Source organism: Protopterus annectens, chromosome 6.part0 (genome assembly GCF_019279795.1).
Source record: "Protopterus annectens isolate FY-2018-M chromosome 6.part0, PAN1.0, whole genome shotgun sequence".
NCBI lineage: Eukaryota > Metazoa > Chordata > Ceratodontiformes > Protopteridae > Protopterus > Protopterus annectens.
Window position 1 is genome coordinate 102,288,334 of NC_056737.1, and position 12,027 is coordinate 102,300,360.

The 12,027-nt window shown below is 40.2% G+C and overlaps 1 protein-coding gene across 3 annotated transcripts in view; it reads left to right on the top strand.

Moving 5' to 3' along the window:
* The window catches only part of AQR (aquarius intron-binding spliceosomal factor), a 2,539,865-nt gene that overhangs the window by 969,026 nt on the left and 1,558,812 nt on the right, over nt 1-12,027 (top strand). The gene's annotated exons all lie outside the window — the stretch shown is intronic.

A 12,027-nucleotide genomic window follows, 5' to 3' on the forward strand; every position in this document is an offset into this window, starting at 1 on the left:
ACTATTCATTAGGGAAGCAACAGCCTACTCACCATTCCAGAGAAGATCAAGGGCAGATGGAATACGTACTTCCAGCAGCTTTTGAATGAATGAAGAAAATATCACAGAAGCTGTAGTTCCCCATACTGAGCCTAGAATGAGAGAGTAAGAACAGCCACTCTAGAAATAGTAAGAACAGCATTAAGGGAAATGAAGTCAGGGAAAGCAGCAGTCTCTGATGATGTCTTTGCTGCTTATAATTTTACCCAAAAGGACAGCACTTAAACGAGCCAAGCAGATACGTTACTGGAGCAAATTCCTTTATTCACACAGCACAATAAAAACACAAATCATAAACTCTTAACTTGATCACCATGTTTTCGTCATGTATTGACTTCTTCAGATGTAAAAAGCTTAAGGAGTAACGTTATATATGCTAAAATCTTAATTCCCCAACCAATCCCAGGTGACAAACAATTAAGCAAAACTTAAAGATGTGAACGTAATAATAAATATGCAATTAAAGTTCAAACCATATATAAAAAATACGAATACAAAATAGAAAATGGAATGGCAACCATTTAATATAAAACACAAGAAATATTAATATTAAATGGAAGAATAAAAACACTAAAAATCACTTCTGTAAGTGGAAAACTCAATCTGTGTTCACAGATCTATTAAGTAAAACTTCAACTATTCATATATAATAAAAATATATGTATAAAAATAATGAGCATGCTGTATAAGAAAACATGTATATGAGATAAAAAACGTATATATAATAGAAAAAAAAGTCCAATTAATGTTACAACCCAGGTAACACCAAATTTTTAAAGCAGGGGTTAGAGAGACATTCTCATTCAACCCAGGCGATTTCTGCCAGTATAATTTTTATCGGTCTGTTTATAATTTTATCCAGATTTGCCATAACTTTCCTTCAAAAATAAGCACCTTTTAATTTCATGACCACAGTCACCATCTGTAGAGATTTTTTATCTCAAAAAAATGAAATCTGTTACATAGATGTACACATATTAACATCCGTAGGCATCTCACTCTGATGGCTGAAAGTGAGGAAGAGATGAAGAGCCTGCTGATGAAGGTGAAAGCAGAAAGTGCAAAGGCTGGCTTGTTGCTCATCATCAAAAAATATAGTTACATAAATCTATAGCTGTAGTGCCTGCTTCCTCTTTCAAGGATTGGCCATGGTATTTCACAGACCTGACAGATCCCCAAAAAGAAACACTAGGATTAATCAAGTTGGTATAAAGAAAAAAAAGGAAAACCATAATGTCATCAGCTGTGGTATCTGAATGCATGCATGGAAAAAATATACATTTTATTTAAGTCACCGCATATCAGAAGCTGGAGGAATGTGGAAAATTAGTTCATAATGAAAATATAATTCACAAAAGCTGTATTGGGGTATCTCCATTTCCTTTCCACTCGTTCTTCCAGATGCCTCCTTTCTGGGAAAATGGTGCCCTAGTTCCAGAATAAACTAGACTATGCTCTGCAGGGTGACAGTAGAGGAGGAAGATTGCAGAGGGGTAACAGAATGCAGCTAAAGATCAGCAGGCATAGAGGAGAAAAACAGAAAAAAGAAAAGGGTGCTGCCTTGTAAAAATGATATGTACAGCTATATTCAGGATATTCCCTTTTTGTCACTGATACAATCCCTTTAGAGTATTTACTCTCGGGTTTGCCCAGTGAGATTATAACTGATGTTTTTTTTCTTCTGTTAAGGGTTAAAGTTACACAAGCACAGTATACTTGATCTGCTTCTCACATTGTTACCTGCATTTCAGTCCTGTGACATTGCAAAGTTTGACTAGCAGGCTGTATAGTACAGAGAGTAAAGGTGCTAATCTGTCTTCTGCTACCTCAGTCCTCTGGGTTCTGGAAGGAGTCCATGTTGTCATGCACCCTGACAAGTGTGGAATGCAGAGTAGAATACCCATCTGCAATGATCCTCCTGATTTTCTTACTGTCATGGAGCACACCTTGCAGGAAGGGACCCATGCAAGTACAATGAGTGGCTGATGTATGGGGAGACATAGAAAAGTAGACTCTTTGATATCCCAGAGGCATTTAGGATGAGCAGCCCATCTGATGGAACTGGTAATATCTCCCTAAGTGGATCAGCAGCTACATATGCAGACCAGTATCCAAAAAATAATGAAACACAACTTAATTAAGAAAAGTTTGTAAAACTATGCCCTGCAGTTTTGATAGTGTATGCCATACTGTGAGATTGATAAAAGCCCCTTGATTTGCTTAGAATTTTCCTACATTAAAAACTCAATCAGTGAAGCGGTTTGTTTGCTGTCAGTAACACCAGTGAACCCATGGTAAAGAATCTACAGTCAAGCACACAAGAAAAAGAAATTGAACATGGAAGTCCTTTCTGCTGTTTTTTCAGCAGTTAATGATGCCTTGGACATATTTTACAGGAATCAAGATTTAGCTGTGGTTGGTACAGCTGATCACTAGATTTAAATTCCATTAAAAAGAAACAAAAATGGATTGTGTCATGGAAAAGCAGGAGAAACTCTGTGCTAAAACAAAAGCCAAGCACTTTAGCCTTACATTTGTTTAAACTTCATCAGACGAGTCTATAATGAAATGTAAGACAAAAACAGTGAGTTTGTCTTAATGGCCCTAAAGCCTCCTCCAGAGATTTCATTACGTGCTCCATCTTGTACCTCTACCCCTTTTAAACTGCTTAGGGAGTCAGATTCCTCCAATGAGAATTCCCTGTCTGGTAAGGAGCCTTTGTCCTATTCTTCACTGATGCCTTTGGCGTATGGTCCTGATGAAGAGGAGTTGGTTAATCCTGGGTCTCCTTTCGAAGAATTGTCCTTTAGGGGCACAGTTTCTAGGATGATGCAGTCATTTAGATTATTCTCAAGTGTCTGATACTTAGTGAAGATATTATGAATTGCTTCAGGTTGATGCTGCTAAACCATTGGCAGATCCTCCTGTGTTGACTACCTTGTTAGATACTTTTATTGCTACTTTCAATCTCTTGATTCTCAGGCTCCTGCTCCTAAGAAACCTGATAGTTTCTATAAGGTTCCTGTGGATTGAGTTTCTATAATGTTCCTGTGGATTGTCTGTTTTTATTTAAATGTCCTTCTGCTGATCCTGCTGTGGTGTGTCAGTCTCTTCTGACAAACCTTCTAAACTTTTGACTTCTTCCAAACTTTTGCCTTCTGATATGGATAGCAGAGCAATGGAGAGAATTGGCAATATAGTTTACACTGTTTCTACTTTGACCTTTAGGGCTATTAATTACCAGACCCATACAACCAGGTATGCTGTAGCCTTGATAGCTCAGGCTTGTCAGGTTTTCTCTGCCTCTCCCTGATTCTAATGACCAATCCTCTGCCTTACCTTTTTTAGGTTCTGCTTCTCAAGTGACTTGCCACTCTATTAAGCTGTGATGCTGCTGATGCCTATTCTAGGGCTATGGCTTTTGGGTTCGTCATGAAGCATAATTCTTGGCTTCATCTCCAGTCTCTTACTGAGGATATTAACTCCAAGTTGTTGGATGCTCCTGCGAATAATGCACATCTTTTTGGGACTGCTGCTGCTGACATGTTTAAGTCTCTTCAAGAGAAAGGTAAAGCTTTCCAAGACCTTAAACTATTTTTGTCTCTCCTATCACTAACTTCCAGAGGAATTATCCTTCTAGGTCTGCTTTTGCTTGTAGTCAAGCTCACCAGGCCTCTAAAGGCAAGGAATGGTTGGAGGCAGGCCCCCTCTGATAAGGCTTCTCTGATTTTGTGGCCCAGAAGCCTCCTTTATCTGATAAACCTGCTTCTCTTTGACAGTTCGCTCCCACCCCTGCCTTTAGATCAGGTTCCTTTGTCATTACAACTTTCCCTTTGTCTTCCAAATTGGCATCTCATCACTTCAGACTCTTAGATTCTTTCTGTTATCTGTCAAGGTTAAGTCATGGTATGGAAATCTCTCCCTCCTTTTTCTGGGATTCTTCAACCTCCTCTTAAGTGACTTCCTCATTTCCCGGAGGTTCTACAGTCCATGTCGCTTGTTTTGGTTTACAATTGAAGACAAACAGGTGGGGTAGTTTGTTTATATGCATTATTACATAGAAACACAACACATCAGGATGGATAGCAGCAGTACAGAATATAAACAAACTGATTAACTGACAGACTACACAGACATCTCAACAGCTTACTACAAAATAGCAGTCAGACTTGCACGTGCTCAGTATTTATATACGTGCAAGCCCATGAAAAGCTTCTTAAAGGTATACATATATATTGATCTGCATCCTCCCTTTTTAATGAATTACCCACAATAAAATAACATTTGGAAAAGACATGCAATTGTACAGACCGTAAGAAATCGACACAACACTTATGTCCAAGTTGCCATTTATCTGGTGCATGGTCTAGAATTGTGACCTGATCTAGTGCTATAGCAGTCAGTACTGGGTTTAGCAACTGGGACAGTCATTGGTGAACAAACAGTTTCTGGAGTTTTGGGATTCTTCTCAGGAATAAGGATATTTACTGGAACGTCCTCTGGAACTGAAACACTGGATAACTCACTCGGAGATTGAGTCTTTCTCACAGGTGTAATACTGCAACACAGGCTCAGACACCGGGATCAGATGTTAACAATTTCGGCGAAAATTCTACTCCTTTTGATTCCACAGTGCACGATCTTGGCTTTGGACATACACTTTTTACAACTCCAGTGTGATCAAAACTTTTTGTTGTCTGTATCCTCACCATCTCCCCTTCTCGTAATGGATTGAGTGGTTTGCTGGCCTTATCATAATAGGACTTCTGGGATAAGAGCTTCTTCAACAGATAGCCTTTCACTGATCTGTTGTTCTTGACACATGGAACCAGTAGATAGCTGCTAATTGGTAATATGGTTCTGGTTTGTCTCAATAGAAGTCTCTGTGCAGGTGAACCAAGATGTTTACCACGAGGAATATTTCTGAGATTCAAGAAAACATCACTATTGTCTCGTTTTGACTTCTCTAGTAACTGTTTTGCACTTTGAACTGCACGTTCTGCCAAACCATTTGACTGTGGATACTCAAGGCTACTTGTTAACATGAGTCCCACTCTTCTGAAAATCTTTTGAACTGCTGGGCTGTAAACTATGTACAATTGTCAGAAATAACTTTGTGCGGACTACCATGGACTGCAAAATGAAGCTTCATCTTTGTAATGACAGTACTGGATGCTAGATTAGGAAGTAGGTCAATCTCGAACCAATTTGAATGAGATTCTAATAACACCAAGTAATGTTGACCATTCCACTCAAAAATAGCTACTGTAGACCAAGGTAGTTCAGGAATATGGTTTAGCTGAAGTGGTTCTTTCTGTTGCTATGTCTTAGTACTATTACATACAGAACAAGATGAAAGTACTCTCTCAATATCCTTTGACATAGAAGGCCAAAATAGTTGTCCTCTCGCCCTTCTTTTGGTAGAGTCAGTTCATGGGTGAGCAGGATGCAAGATGGTACTACACTCTTGTTGCAAGGATTTTCGAACAATCTGTTTTGGACCTTTCATGATGATATTGTCAAACAAAATTTCATCTCTGTAATGAAAATATGGTTGCAGGTCATGAGGTAAACAAGATTGCTTTGACAGCCATCCTCGACTGATAAAGTGGTATAGCTTCTGAAGAATTGGATCTGAGGCTGCGTAATTTCTAAGCTCAAGATGTGTGAAGGAAAACTCACTTCCATGACTTCAAAATCAAGTTTCTCATTCTCATGCTGTTCAGTGGTATTTCTGGGCGATCTGGATAAAGTATCTGCAAGATAAAGAAGTTTGCCTTTTGTCTAGACAGGATTGAAATTATACTTCTGTAATTTCAACATTGTGTTGTAATCTGGCAGAAGCTGTATTCATAGGCTTTCTCAAAATACTGACAATCTGGATAGGTTTGCATAAATATAATCATGGAACTTTGAACATCCAAACACAATTGCCAAAAGTTCTTTCTCTATCTGAGCATACTGCATTTCAGTTTGTGTTAGAGTTCTGGGCGCATAGGCTACTGGTCAACCCTCTTGAAGAATGACTGCACCAAGACCAAATTTCAAAGCATCACAAGAAAGAGTAACTGTTTTGTGAACATCATAATATCTGATAGTTGGTGGGCTGACAGTTCTCTGTTTCACCTCTGGTACCCGCCTTAATAGCCTAAGCGATCACCTTCTCACATATGTAATTAAGCACAAAACCATTCATTCCCAACAACCCTTACTCAGAAAGGTTAGAAACAATAAAAACTTTGACCCTGCCAAATTCCAACAAGAACTAAACTCATGTAATTGGTCGATTCTAAAACACCTCCCCTTAGAGGAAGCAGTAGCATACTTTAACAACAAATTCCTTGAGATCCTTGATTTGCATGCACCTGTTCGTTCAAAGAGAACCAAGGCAAAAACTGCACCATGGCTTTCTATAGAGTCTAAACTCAAAATTACCCTTAGAAACAAAGTATGGGCTTTATGGCGTTCTTCTAAAGACCCTCAAGATCACATTAAATACAGGCAATCCAGAAACGAAACCAAAAAATCAATTTTACAAGACAAAAAACAATACTACTGTAATTTACAGACAGTAAATCAAAATAACCCTCAGAAGTTTTGGGCAGGTTTAAATAATCTGCTACTTCCTGGACAAACTTCAACCCCAATCCCTGCTGCTACTGTTGATAAAACCCCTGAAGATGTTTCTGATAGTTTTAACCAATTCTTTACTGAGACAATTCAAGCCCTAGCTAGCCAATTACCTCCTAGCTCCCCTGGTCCTGAAAGTAGCACCCCTAGAAACCTACTCGCGTTCAGCTTCCAACCAGTCGCCACTTCACTTATCCGTACCTTGATCAAAAAATTAAAACCCACTACACTTTCTGCTGATCAACTCCCTGCCGAGTACCTACAAAAATCAGCTGATGCTATTGCTTACCCCATTTCAATACTAATCAGTCGAACCATAGTAGAAGCTAAAATTCCCACCATCTGGAAAATATCCTATGTAATCCTTCTTCACAAAGGAGGCAGCTCTACTGAATTCTCCAATTATAGGCCAATAGCTATACTCTCTCCACTTGCAAAGATTATGGAAAAATGTATTCATAGACAACTCATGCACCACCTAATCTAAAATCGCCGTATGGCAGACACTCAGCACGGCTTCCGTCCTCATCACAGCACTACTTCAGCCCTCCTAGCCTTTACTAACACCATAAACTGTAATCGCAACAATAATTATATATCCTCAGCCCTCTTTTTGGATCTTTCCAAGGCATTCGATATGGTTGATCACCAACTTTTAATACACACCCTGCAAACATTCTGTCTAGATACTGGAGCCCTCCAATGGTTTCAATCCTACCTGAATGGTCAACAGCAGGCTGTCCTCTGGCAGAACAAACTCTCTAACCTTCTACCTAACACCCTTGGAGTACCACAAGGCTCTATACTAGGGCCCTTGCTGTTCTCCATCTTCATTAACGACCTTTATACTGTCATCCCAAAAGTCAGCTGTATCCAATATGCTGATGACTCTACTCTGATTTGCTCAGCCACATCTCCAGTAGAGTTATGGTCAGCTACCCAGACCACCTTTAATACAATAGAAAACTGGCTTTCTGAACATCGCCTGATCCTAAATCCCAAAAAACTAAAATGCTGTTATTTTCACCAACACGTAGGTCTACCGCTTTCACCTTTACCATAAAATCAAATGATGGCACAATAATCTCCCCTGACCCATCTACAAAACTATTAGGTGTCATCATAGACAATAACCTAAAATTTGACCTACATGTTAACCAAACTATCAAAACCATCAATAAAAAAACTAGGGTCACTTTACAGAATAAAAGCCTTCCTAACCCCTCCAGCTAAAATTGCCATAGCTCGCTCTCACCTTCTTTCAACCCTTCTGTATGCATCCCCTCTACTCTCGAATTTAAACATGACTGTCCTTAACAAACTCTCAATTTGCTACAACCACATTGCCAGGTTTGCCACTGGGCTGCCTTTTAGGACACATCACTGCATCAATCTAAATCAGCTTGGGTGGCTTGAACTACCCAGTCTAATCCAGTATAACCAAATGATTATGGCCTATAAAATCCTCTATAATCCGGACAATACTCCTGCACTTAAAAATATTATCACCCCCTATAACAATCCTAGACCGCTTCGATCCTCTAACAAACTACTAATTCAGACTAGCAAAATTAATAACACAGCTGGTGATTCTCTCTTTGCAAACTCTGTAAGTAGATCCTGGAACTCTCTACCAGCTGATATTACCTTACTTTCCACCTTAGGACAATTTAAAACTAGACTCAAACAACATTTGTCACTTAACTGGCTATGTCAATGTATCAAGCCTGGCTAACTCTCTCTAGAATGTGTAAAAATCTGTTAACCGTTTACTGTGCAATTTAATTTAATCCTGACTTGTGCTCAGGATTAACTGTAACCTGTGGAACTTGTTTAACTTGCTTACTTATGTAATCTCTGTAAATAGTCTGTAATATGTAATGCTGGTATTATGTAATGCTGTATCTGCTTACCCTTGGAGCTTTTCTCCCCGGGTCAATGCTGAAAATGGACATGCATCCAGTCGGACTATCCCGGTCAACAAATGTAAAATAAAAAATAAAAAAATAAAATATCTGGTGGTGGTCTAACCATGACCAGGATACATCTCTGCATGTCAACTCTCTAAGCAGTGCTGAAAGTTGTCTCAAGTCTAGAATCAACTTACCTAGATAGTTAACCATGCCAAGAAAACGTAAGGACTGAACATTGTCTAGAGCTGACATCTCAAGAATAGCTGTTTGTTTGGAAGAATCTGGTCGTAAGCCTGAACTAGTAAACAAATGACCAACATAAGTAACTTCTCATAGCCTGAATTTGCACTTCTGAGGAGTCAGCACGTGCTCTTTCCAAATTTTCTTGTGATTTCTGTCATGCTTAGCTTCACCATTACCGCCTAATAGAAAATCATCTACTATAATAGCACATGGATTCCCAGACAAAAGGTTTGTTCCATGGCATGCTGGAAGACTTCACTGGCAGAAATTAACCTAAATGGCATTCTTAAACATCTGTACCTGCCAAAATGAGTACTAAAAGTGGTTAGCAATGAAGATTTGTGGTCAACCAGAATTTGCCAAAATGAACTCTCTGCATCCAAGACAGAAAAAATAGTGGCATTTGGCATAAGAGCAGTGACTTCTTCGACTGGACACATTGGATGATGAGGTCTTTTTAGTGCTTTGTTCAAATCTTGTGGATCAGTACATATTCTGATATCATCTGAGCTTTTATTATGAGCTATGACCATGGAAGATACCCATTCAGTAGGTTAATTAACTGGACAGATTACACTTTGCTGCACCATTTTTATCTAGCTTGGCCTTGACTCTATTCTGCATAGCTACTGGAACTGTCTGGGCTGGTCTGACAACTGGACTGACCTCTGGGTCTAACTTCATGAAGTACACAACTGGGAGCTTGCCTAGTTTGTCTTTGAAAAGACTGGCAAAGGTTGAGAAAATAGACTGGACAAAATTAGAATAGTGGTCTTTTAAACTTACATGATGGACTTTCTTGTTAAATGAAAGCAGTCCCATTTTATTCCAAGATGTTCGTGGTTCCTCGAAAGGAGGGCACTTTGGAGACCTGTTATAGATCTCTCCTGGCTCATCACCTTTCTTGAGATCTACTCTTCAAACTCCTTTTCCTCTTTTATTACCCAAGGCTTTTCTGGTGTCCTTGGATCTGAAAGATGCTTACCTTCATATCTGTATTCACCCTCTCTTCAGGAAGTTTTTACATTTCTGTGTTGTCTTCTCATTTTCCATTCCCTGCTTTACCCTTTGGCCTCTCTACTGCCCAAGGGTATTCACAAAATGCCTAGTTCCTGTGATTGCCTTCTGCAGGCTGCAAAGAATTCTTATCTAGAAGACTTGTTGCATCAGATGTCTTCTCGCAGTCGATTGTTTTAGGATCTGCAGTTCACCATCTTTCCTCTTCAAAGTCTGGAGTTTACTATCAACTTCCAAAAGTTTGTCCTGACTCCCTCTCAGGGTCATGTGTATCTGGGATGCAGGATTCAGACAGTGCCAATGCTGGCCTCTCTTCCACCTCCAAAGGTATTGTTGATGGCCTTCTTTCAGTCTCTTCTTCCTCTGACTGCCAACCCAGCCATGGAGTTGCTTTGGGCCCCGGGATTCATGGCCTATTGTAGTCCAGTGCTTCCTCTTGCCAGACTGCAGTTGCAGAAGCTTCAGTGGTACATCAGGTCGATTTGGCTGCAGCATCGTCACCTTCTGAATTTCAGTGTACCCACCCTTCCCTGTCCCACGAATGAATTCAAGTGGTGGATTCAGTGGGTCACGTTCAACCCAAGCCGGCCCTTTCAGCCTCCACTCCCTTCTCAAGAGCGATACCTTGGACATGGGGTGGGGGGCATCTCTTAGTCACCTGAAAGTTCAGTGTGTTTGGCCTCCCCATCTGAAGTCACACCATATCATCATCAAAGAGAGGAGGGCTGTGATTCTGGCCCTTAAGGCTTTTCACCCCATGTTCTCTCCAGGCCCCTTGAAGGTGTACACAGATAACATTACAGTGATGTGGTATGTCAATAAACAGGAGGGCATGAAATCTTATCTCCTGTGCAGAATGGCCCTTCAGGCTTGGGAAATGGCTCTTTGGGCAGTATACATTCCTTCAGAGTACATTCTTGTGGCAGACTGTCTGAGCAGGTCCAAAACACAGGTTCACGAATGGATGCTTCACAGAAATGTGTTTCTGGACATTGTCCATCGGTGGGGTATTCCTTGGGTAGATCTTTTTGCCTCCCTCTGAACTGGCATCTTTTTCTCTTCTGTTCTAGAGTGCCATACCATCTGGCATGGAAAATGGATGCTCTCTCCTTTCCTTGGAAGGGGATGTTTCTTTATGCTTTCCCTCCTCTTCCTCTACTTCCAAAAGTCCTGCGGAAGAGTCAACTGGACTCCCCAAAAGTCTTGCTAGTGACTCCCTTTTGTCTGAGACAGCACTGGTTCCCCCTCTTAATGCATCTGGCTACAGGCAATCATTCCAAGTTACCACACCAGTTGGATCTCCTCACACAGAACAAGTGGTCTCTCATCCATTTCCACTTGTCCACTCTGCAACTGACATTATGGGTGATAGAGTTTTGATCCCTTTCAGGCACCTCTTTTCTGAGGACATGCTCAGTGTTTTACAGAAGACAAGGAAACCCTCAACCAGAAAATCTTTTATGTCCAAATGGAAGAGATTTTCAGTCTGGTGCCATAGTCATAACTAGGACCTTTTTAGTGGGGTTCCTTCTTGTCCTCTCATTTGTGAGAGTTCAGTTTGGCTTGGCCTATTCTTTTGTGAATGCCCATTTGTCAGCCATTTTTGCTTGTATGCCCTTGAATCCTCCTTTGACTTCTCGTTTTGAGGTCAAACAATTTCTTAAAGGCATCTTGTATGTTAGACCTCCAAGAAAGCATATTCCTCCTTCTTGGAATCTTAAGTTTGTTATGGAAAAATTGCCTCAGGCTCCTTTTGAGCCTGTAGATTCTACATTGTACCTGGAATACTGTTTTGTTGTTGGCTGTTAGTTCTGTTTGGAGGTTTTCTGACCTCCTAGCCCTTATGGGCATTCCTCCTTTTTTGTTTTTTTCACAGGGACATGGTGTCCCTTTGTACTAATCCTTCTTTTTATGCCCAAGGCAGTCAATGAGTTTACCTTAAATAATTAATTAAATAATTTGGTACAACTCCCTTCCTTTTTCCCTTGTCCTCAATCTGCTAATGAGAGGCTCCTGCATCCATCCCTTGGATTTTCACAGACAGCTCAGTTATTAGTTGGATAAAACTAGGACTATTAGTAAGTCTGATCAGCGCTTTGTTTCCTTTCATCCCAAGTCTTTGCATTTGGCTGTTTCTAATCAAACTATCTCTTTTGGATATCCAAGGCCTTTATTTTTTTTTTTT